The sequence below is a fragment of the Mus caroli genome, unplaced genomic scaffold (assembly GCF_978045245.1).
Source record: "Mus caroli unplaced genomic scaffold, Mus_caroli_1 scaffold_20, whole genome shotgun sequence".
Classification (NCBI taxonomy): domain Eukaryota; kingdom Metazoa; phylum Chordata; class Mammalia; order Rodentia; family Muridae; genus Mus; species Mus caroli.
The window spans coordinates 42,628,673-42,650,138 of NW_028227275.1; positions in this window are offsets into that span (position 1 = coordinate 42,628,673).

Sequence of the window (21,466 nt, forward strand, 5' to 3'; positions counted from 1 at the left end):
TGGTGTATCCTCTCACCTGTGCAGACTAAGTTCCTAAGTTCGGCGGGGTCCCGGAACCAAGATCCCCATATTAGATTTTACATCTGAAAGAAGGTTAAGGGTGACACTATCTTCGTGAAAGTTATATTGCAAGAGATAGCAGACATGGAGTTCAAAGCTGATTATGTGGGTGGGGTCATTGGCAGGTCTCTGAGTGTGAAGTCTCACTAGCTTACTTAACACAGAGTTTAAAAACGTTCTCCAGATCCAGTCAGGAATTAGAAGGACATTAAGGTCTTCTGGGTGCTAGCTGCTTTAGCTTCCCACTGAGGGGGCTGAGTGAGTTTGGCCTGGTCGACATGCTGACCACAGACCCTCTGATTAGAAAGATGTTATCCGGAGTTCCATTAACAGGTGGGCACTGTGGCATTCTGCTCACTGTCTTTTGGACTCTGGTAAGTATGGGTTTGTGTTCTCATTGCATTCCTTCCAACCTCCAAATGCAGAGAAACAAAGTCAGAAACCAAAGCAAGTGTTGGTCTGAGGAGTACTCCAGTATCTGGGGCAGGGACTCTTCTGAAGTTAGTGGTGTCTTCACTGGCTTTCTGGGCCTTTGACCAAGATGTACGCTTCAATAAAAATGATGGTGTTTCACAGAGGTAAGAAACCAAATATCTCCCATTAGGGGGGACCTGAAGGGGTTGGCAGGCAGTAACTAGGAAGGCCTTTAGGGACATCCAGCTCTGGGTTTAATCATTCCTTTTTATTTTTTTATTTTTATTTTTTGGCAGGAATCTGCCATTCACTTCTCCCAGTCTATTACTTTCCCACCTTTCATAACAGTAAGACTGTGGTAAACAGGTGAGTTTTGATCTTTCTACATCTTAGCAAAATGGAAAAGTGATGTCTAGTTTTTAAGAATTGTGCTGGGGAGCCAGGCATGGTGGCACATGTTTAGAATTGCAGCACTAAGGTGGCTGAAGTAGACTGATCTGAATTTGGGGCCATCTGTGGGTATATATATATATATATATATATATATATATATATATATAAACCCTGTCTGGGAAAAAATTAAAGCAAGCAACAAATGTCACAGTAGAGGTACTATGCAAAGAAGAATATGAGTGGCACACGTAAAGACCCCATGGAAGTGCCCTTGGCTTTCTTTTTAGTTTTGCAGAAAATATAGCTGGAGAGGAGCTGGCTAGCCTACACTCAGTTATCGCCTTGCTCAGCCCCCAGTGCAGAGTACCCTCCTTCAGCTAAGCACTGTTTTCTTTCCCTTTGCTCTCCCAGGTGGGTTGTTGCTTGTTTGAAGCACTTGAGTAGCACATCTTTCTCCTCCATGACTACATCAGGTTTCTTAAACATGAACCTGTTCACCTGATTCCTTTGACTCGAGACCTAACATTGTATTTTTGTGCTGTGGTCATAACTTGGGATCTAGTATGCTCCCCAAAGACCCAAGTGCTAAAGGCTTAGTCCTCAGTTTGGATTTTGTTGATTTTTGTCAGGAGATGTAACGTAGTAGAAGTTAGGTCATTGGGCATATATATTCTCTTGAAGAGGATATTGAATTCTCCCCTCCACCCTTCTTGGAAACTCTGAGTAGGTCTGATCCTTCACACATTTCTGTCACACTGTATTGTGCTGCTTCTGCCTCAAAGCAATAAAGCCAAGCAACCGTGGACTGAGAACACGGGCTAAAATAACCCCTTTTCAGCCACTGACTCTGGAGGCATTTTATTCCTGTGATGGAAAGTGACTGACACATTCTCCATAGTCCCTGCTCAGAGAACTGTAGAAAGGCAACATTACTGACACAGAAAACCTCTGATTTTTTTCTCATCTTCTTTTGTTTTCAGTGTTAGGAATGGAACTCAGGATCTTCAGACTTTGGACTTTTGAAAGACATTACACTCCCACTTGTGATCCTCCTGCCTCCACCTCTACAATGTTGGGATTATGGACACGTGTACCTTCTGTCTCCTTATGAATATGGATATGTGAAGTGTTTTCTCTGGCTCTTCCCACTTAAAGTTAAAATGGAAGGATCATTGTGGAAGGAAGCTATGCAGTGGACAGGACTGAAGTCAGTTCGTTGTGTGTTCCACAACTCTACGTGGTCAGCGGAGGTGCAGAGCTCAGGGGAGGGGAGAAATAGGCTCTGTCACTTTCCTCACCTCCATGGCTTTGATTTGAAGTCATTGAGACTGGTGCCTTAGATTATATCAGACTTGTGGCAAACCTCAACCTGTGGGCTCTGTGGAGGAAGAACTGAGTCAGGTCAGAGACATCACCCCCTCTCCCCCATATGTCATGAACAGAGACAAAGAGAGGGCCTCCCCTCTCCTGCTGCCTGGCGCTTGGCAGATACGAAGTAAATATTAGCCGGGTGGACTTGTCTCGAGCATGGTCAGACATCAGTTCACAAAGACTTCATGGCGTTTTTTTATGTGCTACTTGGCTCCATTTCTGTTGCTTCCCTAGTATGACGGAGATACTATTAAGTTAAGGCCATCCATTAGTCGTCGCCTGAACAGTTTTATTGAGATGACTATTACCATGTATTTAACTTCTCAGATCCCCACAGCAGTTTACTGCTGATTATTGTTCTCCTAATCCAGCCAGTGGTGATAGAATTGCATTCAGTTTTTAGCAAAGGCCAATCTATTCAGCTAGCTGCATGCCCAATGAACTCCCAGTTAAAAGTCCCCACAGAGACCCTCCCAGAATGAATCAGGACCTTTAATTATGTGCCGCTAATAGAGATCGCACAATTTTCCTTTGACATTTCCACTTGAGAAGTATTGTAGACATCTGTGATTACCATTGTGCAGACAACTTACCAGCGCAGCTTTAATTAAGACAGCTTTCAGGGGACCAGTGTCTAGGAAATTACTGAGTTCTTTAGCAGAGAAAGGGACATTGACAAATAGGTTTCTAGGACTTTCATGTTAACATAGCTACCTGACAAAACTAACCATTTAAACACTCTAACTTTTGTTTGGATCTCCTAGAGAGAACATTCTTGAGTTCTGGTATAAAGTATATCCATACAAAGAGGGAAGGTAGATACCTGTCGGAAACAAATTCTATTGTAAACTGGAGACTGAGTTGTTGCAAAGGGTTCCACTTGCCACTCTAGGAAATTAGAAGTCTTTTGTCTATATGATGGCCCAGAGCCATGTTTTCAACCATCTTTAGCAGCAACAGAAGTACTTCTCTGAGGGTTTGAAAGCTTATAGAGAAGCCAAATAGAAGAAACACAGAGAGGAGAGCCCAATGTGGTCTTTCCACATCTCCATATAGCTTCCATGCTCCCATGTCCTGTCCAGCCAGAAGGATATTTCTAGAACTTGCAGTTTCTGTATGCTTTGAAAACTGTTGCTTTCTCCCTTGACTCCCTGGGACTGGACCACCAAGCAATACACAGGGAGGGACCCATGGCACTGGCCACATATGTGGCAGAGGATGGCCTTGTTGGACATCTGTGGAAGGAAAGGCCCTTGGCTCTGAGGGTGTTTGATGCTCCAGTGTAGGGGAGTGCTAGGGCAGGAAGATGGGAGGGGATGGGTGGGTGGCGGGGAGCACCCTCACAGAAGCAGGGGAAGGGGGTGTGGGGTAGGGGATTTCCAAAGGGAAGACTTGGGAAGGGGAAAATATATGAGATGTAAATCAAGAAAATATCTAATAAAAAAGAAAGCTATGGCTTTCTTCACTAGATGTAATCTAATGGTGAATCTCTAGAGTGGAAACAGATGCATTTTTCTTGGACAAAGGAATATGTGGATAAGACTTCAGTTGCCTCCTCCTGTCTCCTGAATGCCTGCCATTCAATAATGGAATGTCAAACAATTAGTTTAAGGCAGCCCTTTCTTTAGCCTTTAGATTTACTGCTATGGGAGATCCTTGGGAAATATGTTACCTGCTCTTGTGAAAATCCCTGGAGACAACAGGTAAGAAGCACACATGTGGGCATCAGTACTCAGGATTATCTCAAGGTGCAGGGATAGTTCAACACATTCAGAATAGAAGGCATCCTTGAACCTTGTCAATGATGCCCTTAAAAACATTTTCTTATATGGTGTTTTAGAAGAAAGAATTCATTTAAATCTCGAATAAAATACTTGATCCATGGAATCATTTAAGAAAAGGGAAAGCTTAAATCAAGAATAATCTATAAGCCCTCTGATTACATATGAAAACTCATATGTGATCAAGCTCTCTTGTGCTTTGAGAATCTGTGGAATGGAGATGCCTTGATATAAACAGGTTGACCTGGCACCAAAGCCCAGAGATATTGAATTATCTGGCCAAGGTCCTAACCTGCAGCCTAAGGATGGTGAACTTGATGATGCTGTTCAGGTGGAGCCTTCCACAAGCACTTGTGACCTGTGCTGTTGCGGATGCTCTGCTTCCTGATATGCGTGGGTGACGTCAGTACATCACCTAGAGGTACCAGCCTCCGTGATTAGTGGTTCCCACTCTCCACTCTTATCACAAGACTTTAAAGACATGCCAACCCACAGAGTGCTTTGCAGACTCTCCCCTGGGTGTAAAATGTTATTTATTTAAAATCAAGTTTCTGTGTCTGATGGAGGCTCTTGGCAGACCACGTACTGTCCTGTGTTTTAGGCATAGTGATCAGCAACTGCACTTTTAAGAAATAGCCTGTAGTTGGAATTTGTACATCACAATGGCTTATTTATATATCCAAAAATACACATTATGGTGAGAAAGAAATGCCGTTGGCAGTTTTAAGCATTCTAATCATCATTTTAAAGTAGCTTACAGTGTAACAGTTTCATCTTACATCTAAATCATATTTTCATAGTTTTATATCTTTATATTATTTCACGTAAAGCATTAAATAAGAAACTCAATAATATATGCTTTCATTTTTGTGAATTAATACAACAGTACACTTATCATGCCCTGTGTGCATATGCACATGAATGTGGGCAAGCCATGAGGAGGTTCTGTGGGTTCTGGGGATCAGGGATCAAACTAACTCGGGTGGTTGGGAAGCCACTTTATAAACTGAGCCACAAAGACTGCCTTCTTCATTAGAGTATAGCAAGTTGTTATGAAAATGTCCTGCTATTTGTGCTCCCTTTCACATTGGTATGAATGTACACTTTAAATAAAATCTCCAACATAGCTGTGTATCAGGTGCCTTATATTCTGGAGACATGACATATACTAGTTATTCATATAAAATATTAATAACAGTAGTTTTAGATGTTTAACATCATTGATTTTAATTTTTAAGAAATCTTTTAAAAGAACTGATATTTCTTTTTTGTTCACAACATTTGTTGGTGTTTGTTAATGTGAAGTTCATGACACATAAAAGCAATAAAACATTGTGATTTTTATTGTAAATATTTTGTACATCTTTTTCATTTGTATCTTGAACTTTTATGGTATGTATGCCTTTCCCCCTTGCAACTGTTTGAAATCCAGGAGTTTCTAATCTCCTTAGTATGTTATGTTATGTGGATGTCCTGGCATATGGTTTTGAAATCTTTTATGATGTGTGAGGGGGTGAGATGACTTAGAGGGTAAAGCCACATGCTTAAACACTGGCAAATTGTGTTCATCTCCTTAAACCCATGTGGTGAATGCACAGGCCTTGCACACTCTCCTCTCAAAATGGCATGCTCCCCAAATTAAAAGACACAAAACAATGTAACTTATACCGTATTTAACTGCGTGGCACAGTTTAGTTTTGTGTACCAAATCAACAAAAACTGTATTTTTCATACAACCTTTTAAAAAGCTTTGTCAAAGATAGTTTAGGTCCTTGTTGTGTTATTTCTCTCATTTGTTATGGTTTTATTACTTTGATTTCAAGTTTTTATTAGTTAACTCAACTCTTTGGCTATCTCACATGTTTATAGTGCATTGGAATTTCTTCTACACGCTATTTTCTCCTCTCTCTCATCACTGCTAATGCCCCATTTTTTCTATGACTTTCCCACATTTGTGACTCTTTTTCTTTCTTGACCTAGTGAGTTTAACTAAGGTCCTCTGTATGACCATGGGTTTGGAGCTGTCCGTTGGTACTTTGTAGGCTGAATTGTTGGGACATAATTGAAAAGAATGACTCCATTACTCTTAGAATGTTCTAGTAGCTAATTAGTTGAAATGGGGTGGGTAGGGCAAGTGGCCTCTCCCCCACTCATGGTTGACTGATGACATGACTAGACTTCTTCGGGCCCAGTGCAAGAAGCTGTTTACTTGCCATAAAACTGTGTTACTTGGCATAAAAGTAGTTATCATGAAATAATATTGTTGTGCCTATGTCTGACATACTTAGAACATGATATTTTGCAGGCCTTTTCCAGGCCCTCTGCTTTTTATCTATTTCTGCTCCTTCTTCTTCAGTATTCTCTGGTCCTTAATTCATTTTTTTTTTGTATGTACAATTTCCTGGCTCTCAGTTCCCTATAGCATGTCCATGTTCATCTCTATTAGCATGATATTTATTCCTGGTTAATTTCTTTCTGTTTATATGTCACTTACCTGTGCCATATTCCTTAAAGGCATAATCTACTTGTAGGCACTTGGTTGAGAGATTTTTGTGAATAACATAAATCTATTTGTGAAGACCTTCTCCAATGGTTGACTTAAACATCAGCATAAATGAAAATCACCAAAGATGTGCTTTAAAAATGTCCTCTATTACTAATATTTGGTTAAACAAAATACATATTCTATAAACAAAACCAGCATGAGGCTAACAGAAAACTGTACCTAAGAATAAGAAATTAAAAGCTCTAGGTTGAGGCAGGATTGCTTGTGAACAGAACCTGAAGTGTTCAAGGGTCTTTGGGTGCCCTATTGACTCTCAGATTCCACATGTATGGAACCCTTTGAATGTCACATGCACAGGTCCAAGCAGGTGTGTGGAAAGGGGTTTCTTCCTCCAAGGAAGTGACAGTCACCTATGTTAACAATCTAAGGTCCTGTTTGTGATAATTGGTAAGCTTGTCTATAATTTTTGGTTGGTGATGCTTGAAATGACATTGAATAGAGAAAGGTTCCTGTGTGGCCAATCAGGTCAGAAGAGACCAGCCAGCCATAGAAGGCATGAAGCTCTAACCACTTAGAGTTTCTGGAACTTAGGATACCAACGGCCTTATTGGATTGAGTTACATGTGGAGAAAAGTGCTTGAATAAACAAACCTTTTGGTATGGTGGGGAGAGACTCCCCCATCTTCCCATCCACTATGTCTGCTTCTGGGATTGACACAGAAATCCCAGACTAATTCTTCTGAATGAGGAAGGTTTGTCTAGCATCACAACCTCAAACCTGCAAAATCCATAGATTCACAAGGGCTAGATGGGTCATTCCTTTGTGCACCCCTGCCCCCCACCTTGATGAACACACATACAGTACCTTGGGTAAGATGTATGATCTAATAATTATTTCCTCTCTTTTTTTCCTCATTGCTGAACATAGTGACCTACAGCGATTTGAAGAAGAGGTAAAGGGAGTTGGGGGCAGCCCTTCACAACAGAAAAATAATGTATAAGTTCATGTCACCACTACCATCAAAGCATGCAATGTAAAAAGATGTATAAAATCTATATTTTCCTCCACCTTTTCCCTTCAAAACACTATGTCCTTATTACTATATATTTTTCTCTCTCAAGGCCGCCTAAGCCTCCTTGGAGGAGGAAGACAGGATAGAATCAGACACACTATACCCCCCTTTTTTTTCATTTGTTTTAAACTATAAAGTTACTTCCCCAGAAGATAATGCCTACAACTTCTGGATAATTAGGAAGAGATGGCTATATCCCATGGCTGCATGTTGGAATTGCTTGGGGTGTTATTTTAAGTTTTGACATACAAAAAGCATATGTATTCATAACTCACCATTATGGTGTCCTCCCTATTTCTTCTTTCTCCAGTTCTAGATGAAAATCAACAACATCTAAATTTTCCTTTATTACCTAGTTTTTCAGAGATGTACAGCTTTTAAAAGGTAGTTCCCAAGGACCAGCATCTTCTTGGAAAGGGGTTCTGAGAGAAGGAGTGTTTGAGAACAGTGAAAAAAAAAAAAAAACCACTCAAAGTCAAATGCTGGGTCCAAGCTAACAGCCTATGTTCTGCTCTCTCTCCCTCGGGAGATCTCCAGAAAGTACTCTCTTTGTGTTCAGCTCTGCTAAAGATAGCTTTCTCTTGCTATTGTAAAAACTGGATAACTGATCTCTTGAAGACCAAAAGTTCCAGTCTTTACATATCAATTCAGTCTTTATCCTAGGTTCCCTTTTGCTTATCCCATGAGTCCCCATCCCAAGACTCCAGCCTCTTGATTCTTAGGTAGAGATAGCACAAGGACAGTCAGTAAGGTAGCTGGATGCGACACTACCCTGAAATTACCATTTGACAACACCTGGACCTAAATTAGCTCTGCCTCAGTCTGACCTTGAACTTAGGAATCCACTTGCCTTTGTAAGCATAAACAAAAAAACTTAACTGGGTTGGACTTTGCCTTGAAATCACTACTCTCTAAATCTCTTTATCTCCTTCCTTAGTATCTTTCTGACAAGCTGGATCATAGTGTAGATGCCTATGTTCCTTTAGATCTGTGAAGCTACAATTCATATTTCATTTTTTATAGTTTGCATAGTTGAGAAATTATATATTTTGGAACTCATGTTTTCAGCATTCTTTCTCATAGCCTTAAGTGCTGTCTTGAAGGTAACAGCCTTTTAGCATCTTGCTGATACAGACACACCCTTGCCTCCCAGACTTGTGTTGTCTCTGATTAACTTTGGCAGAGAGGGCATTCCTTAAAAGAGGAATATGAAAATGTATACACTATTTTACTAACAAAGTGTATGCCCATAGCAACCATCAATACTCAAGGAGGTCCATGCCCTACTGGTTCTGTTTCAGGAACAGGAAACCATGTAGTACTTATAGTGCCTTCCCTTATATGGCCAAGCCAGACTCAACAGGTTTGTTTGTTTGTTTGTTTGTCTTTTACATTTGTATAACAAGTCAGTGAGGGTTCACTATGGAGATTATAAACAAGAAACAGTTACAATAAAGTTTCTGGGGCTAAGGTTGTCTATGTAGTTTCTATAGTCCCTATATGTACAACAACTGTTCAGACCAAGGCAGTAATGTCCTCTATCTCTTAGAACTCATGTGTGGGACGTGACATACATTGCCCTTTTCTAACAATGAAACCAATTTTTAAAAAAAATCTTGGAAATCTTGATAAATATATTCAAAGGAACCCATAAAGGAATATAAATAGAATGATCCTTCTTAAACCATTCTTTCTAAACTGTGCTGTAACAAATATGTTAATGAAGTTTAGGTTTAATTTTGTATAAAGAACAAGCAATCCCACCTCCATTATTTTCCTGTTCTTGTCTAGGGACCATCAGCGACCCTACCAGAAAAAGGGCTTTGCTTTTTTCTTCTTTAGCTGTCAATGTTATTTTTGGATCCTCTAATCAAATGAGTCATTCCTGAAATGGTCAGTTTGTTTTATGGTCATGGCATGCCAGGAAGTCAGGCAGCCCACCTGCCCTATACCATAGCCGATTCCAGCTGAGACAGCATCTGACATCTGTGCCCATAATAAAAGGTCTACAAAAGCAAAACAAATCATGTTTCTGCCTCTATTTCTCCTGCACATTAAAGGCTGCTCACCTGAAGTCACGATCTGGGCTCTGAATTGGGTTGCTGCATCTGATGTGATGGAACAAAGAGAGATCAATAGCTGCCACCATAAAAAGTCAATGGAACATAAATTAGGAAAAGAATATTTTCTAACTCTGGCCCCAAGCAGTGACTGGCTGGGTTCAAACCATACTTTTGGTCAATGAAAAGCAGAAAGCAACTTTATTTAACAGCGGGGTAGGTTACACTAGGATTCTATTTTATGCTATCCTGACTTTTCTCTATTGATCTCCAAATAATGAATTGAAGTGTGATGATCCCCTCTAAAGTTAAGCTCCCTACCAAATGTCAGGAAGTTTCTAACTGTGGCTATAGAATTATGTGAATCTAAGCCACACACTGGGGTCCTCTGACTGTAAGCAATTTGAGAACCTATGATGGATCTTGGTGGGTTCGAAGGCAGTCACATTAATATACTCAGAAGTTTTCTAAAGTTGTGGTTTAGTTGGCTGCGGAGAAGCAAAATCAGCTTTTCTCTCTTCAGTCATGCCTTTGTCCAACAGGATGAGCAAACTTGAAGAACGTTCAAAATGAAAATAATGCTTTCTTATTTGATGAATAAAACTAATTTAGAATTAGGGATGTAGCTCAGCGTCAAAAACCCTGTCTAGCATGCGCAGGGCTCTGAGATGGATAGCTAGCTCTGTACCAGACTTAGATTAATGAAGATATTGAAGGGAAATGATTCAAAAAACTCAAGAGATGAGAAAAAAGTAAATGTCACCCATCATATGATTATCTAGTTTTCACTGGTCACATGCCAACCAATTTATTTGCATCTTGTTTTCAAATGCAATCACATGTTTTAAAAGTAATTCAGAATATGGGTAGTTTGTGATCATTATGGTTAAAAAAACCATTTTTTTTCCACGCTTGTTTAGATGGAACAAGATGGAATGATAATGATTAAAATTTTCAGCAAACAAGACTAAAGATACGGCTTGGTAGAGAACCTGAGTTTATTTCCCAGCTCCGGTGTCAGATGACTTACAATCATCATCTCTTCCATCTCCAGTGGGGATTCAACTCCTGCTTCTGGGATCTGTAGATACCTATATTCAGATAACAACACACACACACACACACACACACACACACACACACAGAGAGAGAGAGAGAGAGAGAGACGGAGGGAGAGAGAGAAACAGAGAGAGAGACAGAGACAGACAGAGAGAGGGAGGACAGATACACTTACTAAAAATAAACCTTAAAAATGATTAAGCAACGTTTAATACAAAGAAGTGTCACATTAGCTAGTTATGTAGACTGCAGAACATTTTTTATGGTTGTATAGAATGTTCAAGACTTTTTGATAGGCATACTTCCTGACCTGAACTACTGATGTCTCTCTATATAGGTTAGGATCCTTCTAGGATAACAGAACTGAAAGTCAGAGAGGAGCATCTAGACTCTGCTGACAGCTCCCTACATAGAAATAGCATGGACTACGTATATTGCATTTTCTTTGAAATTTAGTTTATTTTTATGTATGTATGTGTAACTGTGAGTGGGATGCCACATGTCTGTAGATGCCTGCAGATGTAAGAAGAGGGTGTCAGATTCCCTTTGAGCTAGATTTCCACGGAGTAAGTGAGCAGTCTGAGATGGGTTCTGGGAACTGAACTCAGGTCCTTTGGAAGAGCAGTCTGTGTTTTAAATTACTTTCCAACCATGTGCCTGTTTTATCTTTAAACTTAATTACAGTTCTTTCTAAGGAGGGACTGGGCATAGGAGGTGGAATGAACGCCATCAGTGCTTTCTGTAACTGAGATGGTGAAAGCTTTATCCTCAGGATCTGCCTTCTTTACCTATTGTCACACTTGTTTTTGCAAGTTGCTTAATGTGCTTTCTTTTTGTGATTGGAATAAAAGAAAATTAGAACTCATACAAGCTCCCTGAATTTAAACTAGATTTAACCTCTCTGGATTCATGAACAGAAAGGATGGTAATGTTGAAGAAGTATGTACCTGTAGCATAATAAAACAGCCCTAGGCAGCCACAGGGTTGTACACTCTGAGATCATATGGCATCGGAGGATCTGGGTCATTCGCATCATTCCAAAAACTCCCTCCCCCCTTTCTCAAATTTTGATGGTTGCACTACTATTTTCACTCATTGCTGTAACTTTCAGTGTTATAATCAACCATCTCTCTGGCTCTATCAATTTTCTATATCAATCGGTGTATCTTCAGATTACCAAATTCCACCCCCTCTCTCCTGTTCTTAAAGACAATGTCTGTCTTAGCTTCTTTTCCTGCTGCTGAAGGGAACAAAGGTTTATTTTATCTCATAGTTCCAAAGTACAGTCTATCATGGCTGGGAAGTATAGGTGTCAGGAGCTTGAAGCAGTGGGTCACATCACTTCCAGTCAGAATGCAGAGAGGGTCTACACTAGCTGGGATCTTTCACGGGAGAAAGAGAGATTTCTCATGTATATAATGTGTATGTACATGTATATATGTATGTATACACACATATGCATATATATGAGAAATTATGTACACACACACACACACACACGCACGCACGCACACACGCATGTTCACATTGGCCAAATCGATAGCATCGATCCTCACAAGGTTTCAATATGTAGCCCAGGGTGTTTTTAAATTTATGATCCCCCTATCACAGCCTCTTGAGTCTTCTTTTTAAAGATTAATGGTGTAAACCCTTCACTGCCTTGACCCTGCCTCCTGAAAGCTTGTGTTCCTCCTGAGTCCATTTGTTGAAGGCTCATCCCCAGTGTGATGATATTGAGAGATTGTACCTTTGGGAAATGATAAAGATGGAGCTCTCATGAGTTGGGTTTGTGCCCTTTTAGGGCAGTCCAGGTCAGAGTTTTCTCCTTCTACTTTGCAATAAGGATCCTTTGTGAATAAGGACATCACTCTCATATACTGCCTTAGGTGATCCCTTGATCTTGGATTGCTCAGACCACAGAACTGAACTATGAAAGACTAAATTTCTGTTTTATTCTCAAGTATTCTGTCAGAGTATCACTAGTGAACTAAATTCTCTGGCCAACTGTGCCATGGCTTACCATCATTAAAGGAAATAATTTGAACATAGCTTTTGTAGCCATAGATAATGCCTTCCATATGGTAGTTTGCAGGTTAATTTTGAATGTAAAAAATTTCCTTGATTGTTCTCCATATTATTTATTATCTGAGCAAGGTGACTCAAAGAATCTAGAGCACACTGATGTGGCAAGTATAGCTAGGACCCTGGGAATCCAATCTCTCTTCCTTAACACCTGAGTTATAGGTGGACTTCTATCCTTCTTTCTCATGGATTCTAGGCATCGGAACTCAGATCTGCATGCTTGTAACCCTGTTTTATACAATAAGCTATCTCTGCAGCCCCTATATCTTATTAAAGAGCTGTTTGAGAATCCCAGTCAAGTTGAGATAAAAATAAAGATTGTTCAAAAGCCCCTGTCTTTACCCCATCTGAATAGAACATTTGCTGTAACTGTTCATCATGTGTTGCCATGTCGTCATTACCTCAAGTTTATCCTTTATGCTAAGCTCCACTTTTGGTATTTTACATTCTATGAATTTTAGCCAATGCAGAATTAATGTACCATTCTTATTGTATCATAGTTTTACCCTACTGAAAATCCTCTGCGCTCCTCTTCACCCTCCCACTCTGCCCTAGTCTATAGCAGCTACTGATTGTTTGCTCTATAGGTCTTTCTCTAAAAAATGCTTTCATTCAAATGGAAAGATGTACCTTGTAACATTTTCAGATTGACTTATTCCACTTGGTAACAGGTATTTCAATCTTTTCTATGTCTTTTCATGGTTTGGTACTCATTTTTCATTGGTGATGAATAACTGTGCATCGTCTAGAAATTGTACTTTAGTTATTTATTTCTATTCACAAACCTACAAAAGGATATGCCAGTTATTTTGAAACTTAGGCAATCATTAATAACTTACTATAAGCATTCTTTCCAGGTTTATGTACAGGTGAACAGTTCCCTTAGAAATATCTGTTGACATGCCTTCATGCTGAATTTTCTCCCTCAGCCACATTCAACCTCATAACAAGCTCACAATTCCATTCCTTACTTCTGTTGCCATTTTTTTTTTTGCGTGTGTGTTCTACTATTTTGTTCTTATCAGTCTTAGAACTTGTGTCTTTCTGCTTATACTTCCTAACTGTTCTTGCATGTGGTCTGCTTTATCCGCCGGACGTTTTAGCCTATGAGCTTTGGTTGGGTTACATTCTCAATGTATTAATCTTCAAATCCTCTCCATAGCCCAGTATGATTTTGATGCGTACTTTGTCTTCTCAAACCGTATGGATGTTGTCAGGACTGTTCATTGGGCACAAGACATCAATTGGTGTGCTCACCCCTTGCCACCTATCCCTGTTCCCAGTTTCATTGGAACTTAAGCGTTCTTTGGAAAGTCAGTTGTGTTGAATGGTATTTTTCTGGAGCCAACATGAGAAGGAGTGTTTTTCCGAAGCAGATACAAGTGAAAGGACATTTTGGTAAAGCAGACATGTGAAGGAATGTTTCACTGAAGCAGACACAGGTGAAAGGCAAAGGCAAACTCATGGAGGAATGTTTTACTGAAGTAAACGTGAGACCCCCAACTTAGAGCGTTTCTCCCTGGGAGGTAAAGCCCCTGAACGTTCCCCCAAGCCTGTTTTCCCGATCTCTGGGGATACAGCCAGAAAGAAGCTCGTTGTTCTCTATAGCCAGCAAAAAGCCTTTTTGTTTCTGTGCCTTACAGCCAGAGATTCGATAATTGTAGGAAGACCTAGCCAGACGCTTGCCTGGTTCCCTGTGCCAAGGACATGGAGATAGATGCTGGAGAGGAGCTTCAGCTCATCCCCCCCCTCGCCCCCCTCGCCAGAGAGGAGCTATAGCCAACTCTCCTCCCAACTTCTCCCAACTCTCCTCCCAACTCCTCCCAATTCCTTACTTTTCCTTTAAAAGCCCCCTACTTTTTTTCCTTTAAAAGCCCCCTACTGTCCAACTCCCCTGCCCTGTGCAGTGGAAGGAGTTCGTCCTCAGCTAGCTGATAATAAAGCCTCTTGCAGTTTGCATCAGGTGTGGTTTTCTCTCGAGTCATTGGGGTGCCGGCCAGCTCATTCCGGGACTTGAGCTGAGGTCTCCCCAGTTTCTGGGGTCTTACATAAACACTGGTGAAAGGATGTTCTGCCAAAGCAAGCACGTGAAAGGACACGTGATGAAGGTTTCTTCGCTAAAGACACAGAAGTATTGGTCTGCCTTACACATTATGTTGGGCTCCATTTGTCAGGATTTCATAGAGAGAAAAACACAGCAAAAAACATCTGGTGGTGTGCTGCAGTTTTTTGCCATTTTTGCAGACACAGACTGATTGGCAGAATGATGTCAACTGAGGCAGACACACGTGCTGAGGCAAGACACACGCTGAGGCAAGATGTGTGGAGGGCGTGTGATGTTTGGAGGGAATAGAAAAAGGACTCAGTAGACAGTGACATGAGCCTGGGAGCTTGGCTTGCTTGCATAGCGATATGCTTGTAGGTCTTGAGTCATCACTGATTTCTGTTGAGAACTTTTCCTTGGGTCCCTTGTTGGCCCTGGTCCCTCCTGCTGACTCCTGTTGAGGCTGAAGCCTGGCTGTCTCTGCTAGATTGTGCCACCACTGCTGCTGATTCATGTTTGCTATCCTGGCTCTACTGAACGTGAATGCGCTGGTGTATCCATGAAATGTTTACGAGCGGATCGAGCTGCTGTTGCTGCCTTGTGAACTGAACTTTTATTTCCTGATAATGCAGATGGGATTTGCATCAAGGAACCATTTCTAAACAGTTCCACTTCAATCAGATCCTTTCTTTTCCACTACCTCTGGTGGGTGGTAGGCTAGAAGGGAGGTTAAAACATTTACGAACCATCATTAAATAGGCATTGAAAAAATTAAAGTTACACAGTTGCCTGTAGTTCTTTGTGTAGGGTTGAGGCATTGTAGAGTGTTGCACTCACCTTGTCCAGCAAGAAAAGACGCAACATGGTCGGATTCTTCTCAACAGTTTTCTTTATTTCAGCAACACCTCCATGCTACTCAGGAACTCCCGGAAACCCCGGGAGGACTGCCTATACCCACCCCAGCACTGGGGAGAGCTACTTGTCCTCCTGGGATTTGTCAGTCTGTCGGCCCCTTTGATATGTAACACCCACTCGGGAGGGGTTAGCGCCAGATTCGGGCTGGCGCCTGTGCAATGATGTTGTTTATGGCGCCATCTTTTGGGCTTGCGGCTGCCTACAGTAGAGGTTTTTTTTTTTTTTTTTTTTTTTTCATGTAGTTTGGCCATCAAACATGCCAAAGGGTTTTCTTTTACAATTTTATTATATTTTTCTCTTCCATCTTTCCTTCTTCCCTCTGCCCTCCCTCCCTCCCCCTCTCTTTCTCTCTCCTCTCTCTTTCTCTATTTCTTCTCCTTCCGTCCCTCCCTTCCTCCCTCCCTCCTTCTCTTCTTTCCTTCCTTTCTCTTTTTGAGCTAGCCTATATGCCTGAGTAAAGGAAGCTGCAGAGAGCACACGGTTGATACTGTGTTGAAAGTGTGTAGGTAATGGAAAGGGGTCTAAAGTCCCTCAATCAGGCCTGCGATCTGACCCTGTACTTCTGCAACAGGAATGTAAAAAGTACATATCATTTTTTTTTCCCTCCAGGTTGGCTAAGTTGGCTTTTCCCCTCCTTAGTAACTAACTGTGATTAAAAAAAAGAAAAACTCAAGCAAATTCGAGTCTATTAAATAATTTGTACCTGGGAAGGGCTGAATTGAGGAAAGACGTTAAGTGAGGTAATTATATTTTAATTTAAAAAATTTATTCTGAGGGATTTTTTTTACCTCAAAATAAAATACAGCACGTCATGAAGCCATTGTTTCTCAGTGCCAGAAGCAAGAGCAGTTCGTCTCTCAGCATCACTGTGAAGAGCTGGTAGAATTCAGCTCCCAGAACCTGCTTGGGTCCTCCTTAGAATTAGGCTCCTGGAGAACTCTCACTCTTGCCCTGTCCCCACCTGGTCTCTAACTTTGTCTTCGGTGCAGTGCAGAGTCTTTTGCTTTGACACCAGCTTTCGGGGGGCTGCCCACACTGGTCAGCTGTGGTCCTGCCCAGGGCCCACATCTGGAAGTTTAGGGTAGTGGTTTGTTTGTTCTGCCACCTGAATTCTTATGTGTGTCTAAGAAGAACTTGCTGATGTTTCTGTCTGTTCAACTCTTTTCTTGTTGTTGCAGAGTGGAGGCCCCCAGGCTTCTTACCTGCTGGGATGGAATCTGAGAGAAACATTCTTTCTATAAGAAGAGGTTTATCTTGGTTTCTGTAATTTGCTGTGTTGGTTTCCTGATTGCTCTGAAATCCTGATATGTATTCTGATACGATTACTATTCTGGTTATTAGGTTTTCACTATTCCTTATAACCTACCATTTGCTATTTAAAGCATTTTCATACATGTACAACATTGTACTTTGCTCACATCCCCCATTGTGTTCTCTGGCTAACATTTTGTTTGATTTTACTGATAGACATCTTCAAGTAATTCCTAGGAAAGGACATACAAGGAGCAAACATTTGGGTTGGAATGATTTTATTTTGCATTCTTGCTTGAACCAATAGTTTGTAGAATTTTGGATTTGAAATTATTTCCCCTTTGGTCTGGCAAATCTTATTCTATGGCTACTTAGCACTCACTGTTGTTCATGGTGAGACAGACGCTGGGTCTCATTCTCCGTATGATGTTATTTTGAAAGTCTAAAATGTAGTTGTTAGTGTCTTTTAGATTCCTTCCACTTTCATTTCATTTGAAGAAGCAGGTCTTTCAACTTTGAAAATAATTTCAATTTTCAACATAATTTTCTTTTGAAATTTCAAAATTCTTCCTGTTACATTAAGATGGTGAAATTCTTGATCTTTTGGGGGCTTGTTTTCCCAAGGCTTAATATCTTGGATAATGCTTGAGGTTTAATTGTAAATTTTCAAAAGATTTACCATGCTAGTTTTTCTACACGATACATTTTCCACCTTAACTTTCTAAAAGATTTGATCATCATAAAATGTTAAAATAATTTCATGTAAACTTTGATCCTCTTATTTTTCTCTTTGTATATGTACTTGTATATCTCCTATTATAGATTGGAATTAAGCCGACAATGTAATGGATGCTACCCCTAAATATTTTCAAAGGCATATTTTAATAATAAGGACACTATTTCCCTAATAATCATAACACTATTTTAACAACCAAAAAATTATAATTACTGCTAACACATTCTATTCAGCCTGTGTTCAATTTTTCCAATTTTATGCACATTAAAAATAGATTCGTTTAAGATTTATGTACTGAACTTAGTTGAGTTGGCTCAGTTATTCATTCTCAGAAGGCATCCTTCTTCATTCTAGAGTTACCTGATTTTGGGTTTCTGGTTGTCATTAAATATCTTTCTCTAGTCTTATATCTGTCTTATCTGAATTTGGTCCTAAAGAATTTATTATGTGCAGGTAAGGTACTGTTCCATGAATGCTTTGTTCAAGTCATGTATTTAATACTGTGCTATGGAAGAAGGCATGTGACATCAGGTTTTCCTGCAGTCACATTATAGCTGGTTATCTTGTTAAGGGATGCCCGTTAGGTTCCTCACTGAAATGATCTCAGGATTTGACCTTTGCAATTAGTAAGCAGTTTTTAGGGCGATTGATTTTCTTTTCTTTCTTTTTTTTTTAAAAAAATATTTATCCAATTTTATTTTTCAAGTATGTTATTATTTTTTTCCTTTCTGAAAATATTTATTTATTTACATCCCAAATGCTGCCTCCTCTCTCAGTACCCCCATCTCTCCTTCCCTTGACCTCTGGGAGGGTGGGACCTCCCTGAGTGTTCTCCCCTATCTTGCCACATCAAGCTTTGTAGGAATAAGTGCATCCTCTCCCCCTGAAGCAGGACAAGGCAGCCCTCTGCAACATATGCACCTGGGCCTCAGTCCAACCCGTGAATGCTCTTTAGTTGGTGGCTCAGTCTCTGGGAGCTCCCAAGGGCCCAGGTTATAAAAATGTTTAAGTAGATGGAGTTTTAAAAAATATTTATTTATTTTTATTTTTTATATGTGTGGGTGTTTTGTCTGCAAGTAGGTAAATCCACCATGTGGATGCCTAGTACCCACTGAGGCGCAGAAGAGTGCATCGGACCCTTTAGAAGTAGGATTACAGACAATGCAAGTCACTACGTGAGTGCTTGGAACCAAACCCATTCCTTTGCAAGAACAGCTGGTGTTCTTCATCCCCTCACCAGATGTTTTAAAATATCAATTAATGGTGCTTGTCCAAGTCCATTTTTGTATTGTAAATTGCAAAATGTTTGCTAGAGAAAAGGCTCAGTGGTTAAGAGCTCATACTGCTCTAGTAGAGGACGTGAGTTTATTTCCTATCACCCACATCATACAGCCCATGATCATCTATAACTCTAGCTTTAAGGGGATCTTATACCCTTTTCTGATCTCCGTGGACATTCATGTGCACAATCCTGTGTGTATGTATGCATGAACTCTCTCTCTCTCTCTCTCTCTCGCACACACACACACACACACACACACACACATAAAACAAGGATACCAATAAAATATTAAAGATCATAAAGTGATCTTCTGTTTAACTTGATTTGTACATGTTAATGGACATTGGTGTTTGGTCTTTTTTGAGTTTCACTAACAACCCACAAAGAATTTATTTTTGTGTTAAGGTCTCCAGTATCCCAGGCTGGTCTCATATTCACTATGTAGTTGAGAATGATCCGGGGTCCCAGATTCTCATGCCTCTATCTCTTGAGTATTAGGATTATAGTCTGTGCCACCATGCCTAGTTTAAGTGGTGCTATAGATCAAACACAGGGCTTTAAGTATACTAGTCAAGTACTCTGCCCTCCGATTTATATCCTTATCCTTTCAAAGACTTACTAATGCTACAATTAATTATAATAATTATTCTTTATGGTGGCTGTTGTCTTAAACTTCAGCATTAAGACACGATAGTTTAGGCTCTTAATATCTGTTACCCTGACTCAGCTGATCTTTGAGATAGTTACTACTCCATTGACACAAGAGATTGTAGGATTTTGGACAGGATTTAATTCATGAGTTATTGACAGATTATAAAGCCGGACTGGTATAGATTTAGTAAAAACAATTCCCTCTTTCATAGGCTGCCTCTCCACTCTGGGGTTGTTTTCTTTGCTGTACAAAAGCTTTTAATTTCAGGCAATCCCATTTGCTAATTTTTGCTAGCATTTCCTGGACTATCAGTGCCCCATCAGATTTCCTATAGCCAATCTATAGGGCATGTTCTTGATTAATGGTTGATGTGGGAAGAGTTATTCCACTGTCAGTGTTATAGCCCCTGAGCATGTGGTTCTGAGTGTGTAAGAAAGCAAACCAAAGAGAGCAAGCAAGTAAGCATCTTTATTGGCTAGTTTTGTGTGAACTTGACACAGATGGAGTTATCACAGAGAAACGAGCTTCAGTTGAGGAGATGCCTCCATGAGATCCAACTGTAAGGCATTTCCTCAATTAGTGATCAAGGAGGGAAAGGCCCCTTTTGGGTGGTGCCATCTCTGGGCTGGTAGTCTTGGGTTCTATAAGAGAGCAGGCTGAGCAAGCCAGGAGAAACAAGCCAGTAAAGAACATCCCTCCATGGCCTCTGCATCAGCTCCTGCTTCCTGACCTGCTTGAGTTCCAGTCCTAACTTCCTTGGTGATGAACAGCAGTATGGAAGTGTAAGCTGAATAAACCCTTCCTTCCCAACTTGCTTCTTGGTCCTGATGTTTGTGCAGGAATAGAAACCCTGACTAAGACAGCATCCTTCCTCTATGACTTCTGCTCCTGACTGTAAACTGTAAGGCAAATAATCCCCTTTCTTCCCAGGCTGCATTTGGTCATGGTGTTCTATCAGGGTGGTAGAAAAAGTAACTCTAAAATTCACTTGGATGCAAAAAAAATCCTGACTAGCCAAATTAATTTTGTATAGAAAGAGTTGTTCTGGATCATAACACCTAATCTTGAACTACACACTACAGGGCACTACTTAACAAATCCATCATGGTACTCATAAAAATAAGCATGTAGACCAATAGAATAGAATAGAATAGAATACCAAGAAATAAACTCACACAGCTATAGTAACTTAATCTTTGGCAATGGTGTAAGAAACATGCACTGCTGAAGAGATAGCCTATTCAACATATGGTGCTGGGAAAACTCAGTATCCATATGTCAAAGAATGAACTCCAGTTAGGAGGTAGAGGTAGGCAATTGCTATGAGTCTGAGGCTCATCTGGTTTACATAGTTAATTCTAGAACTAACTATGTAGTTAGAGTTGCATAGCAAGATCCTATTCCCTACCCCACAACACACACACACACACACACACACACACACACACACACACACACACACATCTTGATTCATATCTTCTCAATCTGCACAAAATTTATTTAAAATATACCAGAGACTTTAATGTGAGATTTGGACTTTGAAACTACCAGGGAACATGTATAAAAACGAGTTCATGGTCTCAGAGTAAGCACAGACTTCCTGAGTAGGGCACTGAGAGTCCAGGAGATGCTAACAAGAATTAACAAATGGAATTGTCTGGAATTAAAAGCTTTTGTACAGCAGAGGAAACCACCCCAGAGTGAAAAGGCAGCCTATGGAAGGGGCGGAGGGTTGTTTTTTCTAAATCTACAATAAGCAGACATTAGAATCTATAAATAACCCATGA